The sequence below is a fragment of the Oryctolagus cuniculus genome, unplaced genomic scaffold (assembly GCF_964237555.1).
Source record: "Oryctolagus cuniculus unplaced genomic scaffold, mOryCun1.1 SCAFFOLD_66, whole genome shotgun sequence".
NCBI lineage: Eukaryota > Metazoa > Chordata > Mammalia > Lagomorpha > Leporidae > Oryctolagus > Oryctolagus cuniculus.
Genome location: NW_027208323.1, coordinates 487,251 through 490,525, shown reverse-complemented (window position 1 = coordinate 490,525; position 3,275 = coordinate 487,251).

Sequence of the window (3,275 nt, the reverse complement as noted above, 5' to 3'; positions counted from 1 at the left end):
ACCTGCTAAATCCATTAAAAGAAAAAGCACCTCATGATATATTACTAAAATCATATTGCTATATGCCATCCACCATGTCCCCTGTACCTTATACTCAATGTTAACAGATCTGATGAAATCAATAAATAAATGATGTGTCTTAACCAAGTGTGGCAAATGCATTTTGTCCCAAGTTTTTCCAAAAACCCCTCAGTCTCAGTTTGCCTTCACCTTGAAAAGACACTTCTGAGGTTTACAAATCAGTCCAGCTTCATTGGGCCTCCCTCCAATGAAAGGGGCTAAAATCCATCAAAATAAACTCTAGGCACTGTCCTTGTGCTCCCAGCAGTCATTAAGGGAGTAAATGAGCATATGGAAGACCTTTCTCTGTCTCTTCCTCTCACTGTCTGTAAGTACACCTGTCAAATACATAAATAAATAATTTATATATATATACATTTATTTATATATTTATGTATATAAATATATTCAATATAAAATATATTATAGTTTAACATACAATATATTATATAATATATAATAATTATAAACAGATATTATATAATTTATTATTAATATTATATATAATATACATATATATTATTGAGATGACTTCAAAAGCCAGCGTGTGTCCAGTTTGAAACCAGGAGCTTCTCCTCCGCTCTGTGTCACAGCAACCCAGGCACTTGAACCATCTTTCACGGCTTTTTCAATCCATTGGTAAGGAGCTGGATCAGAAATAATTATAGATTTATATATAAATAATAAATTCATATATCATTATATATTTATAATAATTATATGTAATTCTATATTATGTATAGAAATATATAATATAATATATATTATAATATATAAATATATATATGATGGACCAAAATGTAGAATTCTCCATTTGGCAGAAGGGACAGGCTCCAACATCTACTGTCTATGTCAGTATGTCAACATAATGCAGGAGGTAACCCCTCTACCAAATAAGAAAAGCTATTTCAGTTCAGCTGGACATCATTCTGCTGACTGTTGACCTTATTACTGTTAGTCTGGATGCTTTCATTGGTTGCAATCCAGAGACCCAATTTTCCCATAGATATAAACATCAGCAAACATGAAAATTTGGTAACAAATGCTTAAGCTCAGAGTTATGATTAATAACTATTTTAACAAAATTTCTCAGATCCCATCTAATCCAAACCTTGGACAATTGGAAGCTGTTGTACTTGGCCCACCCATAATTGAAACGGATTCTAAATCCTTCAACTGCAAGGAGAGTATCATAGACATTAATCTCCAAATGGATCCAGTTCCCTGCTAATGTGTCTGGAAAAGCAGCACAGGGTGACTCAAATATTGGGGCTCCTGCACCCATGTGAGAGACCTGGAAGAAGCCCCCGGCTCCTGATATCAGTCTTGCCTAGCCACAGTCATTGCAGCCATTTGAGGAGTGAACAAACCAGGAGGAAGATCCATCTCTCCCACTCTCTCTTTCTAGTGCTGCCTTTCAAATTCATAAATAGATCTTTAAGAAAGTCGATCACTTCAATAAATTTGCCATTGCTCAGTCATGATGACTTTTACTACCTTAAGTTCTTTTTCAAAAGATTTATTTATTGGAAAGACAGAAAGAGGAGCTGGTGGTTGTGGTGCAGTGGACAAAGTTGCTATCTGTTACATTGGCATCCTGTATGTGCACCAGTTCAAGTACCAGCTATTCCATTTCTGATCCAGCTCCTTACCAGTGGATTGAAAAAGCAGGGAAAGATGGCCCAAATGCCTGGGATGCTGCCACACACATCGGAGGAAAAGCTCCTGGCTTCAACCTGGCCACACTCTGGCTATTAAAGTCATCTCAAAAATGAATTAGGTGGTGGAAGATTTCTGTCTCTCCCTCTCTCTGTAACTCTTTCAAGTAAGTAATTAAATATTTTAATATGATAAAAAAAGCAGAGAGACGCAGAGACAAAGAGAGAAGGAAAGAGAAGCAGAGAGGTCTCCCATCTGCTGGTTCACTTTCTATATGGCTACAACTGTGCAAGACCAGGTTCTCAAGTCCCCATTGAGGTTACAGTTCTCCAAATTAGATGACAGGAAGGAAAGAATTTGAGCTATTATCCGTTGCTTCCTAGGGGTATTAACATGAAATTGGTTTGGAAGTGGAGTACCCAAAACTCAGATTAGCACTGCAATATAGGATGTGGGCATCGGTTGTGATGGCTAACAAATTGGAAATCCTAGAGGAAAAATCAACAGATTCCTGGACATACACAATATATCAAAATTGAGTCATGAAGACACATAGAAAAGCTAAACAAATCAAAAACCAAGACAGAGATTGGATGAGTAATAAAGACCCTCCCAACAAGGAAAAGTCCAGGATCAGACAGCCTCACTATTGAATTCTACAGGACTTTTAAAGAACTAATTCCAATACTTCTCAAACTATTCAAAAGAATTGAAAGAGAGACAATCCTCTCAAACTCATTCGATTAATCCTGCATCACCTTAATTCTTCAACTAGAAAAAGATACAGTGGAGAGAGAGTACTATAGAAAAATATCCCTGATGGGGGCCAGTGCCGTGGCACACTGGGTTGATCCTCCACCCATTGAGCTGGCATCCCCTATGGGTGCCAGTTCTGGTCCCGGTTGCTCCTCTTCCAGTCCAGCTTTCTGCTCTGGACTGGGAGGGCAGTGGAGGATGGCCCAAGTGCCTGGGTCCCTGCACCCACTTGGGTGACCAGGGAGATGCTCCTAACTCTGGCTTCCGATTGGACCAGCACCACCTGTTGTGCCATATGGAGAATAAACAGGCAGATAAAATACTTCTGTCTCTCTGCCACTGCCTCTCCCTATAATTAACTCCACCTTTCAAATAAATAATTCTTTGGAAAAAGTCAACAAACAATAAAGGCTGGTGGAGAGGGAGAGAAAAAGGTACCCTAACCCACTGTTGGTGGGAATGAAGCTAGTGCAACCATTATGGAAGGCAGTATCAAAGTTCCTCAGAAATCTGAAAACAAACATACCATATGATCCTGCCATCTGACTCCTAGGAATTTATCCACATGAAATGAAATAGAATATGCATAGGCATGAGTTATCTGTACCTCATGGTTATTACAACTCAATTCACAATAGCTATCATGGAATCAACCCAGAAGTCCATCAACTGGTGACTGGAAAAAGAATATGAGCTATAAATACAGTGTAAAATACTATTCAGCCATAATTGTGAATGAAATCCTATCTTTTGTAACTAAATGGATGAACTGGAAAAAAGTATGCTTCATGAAAGAAGCC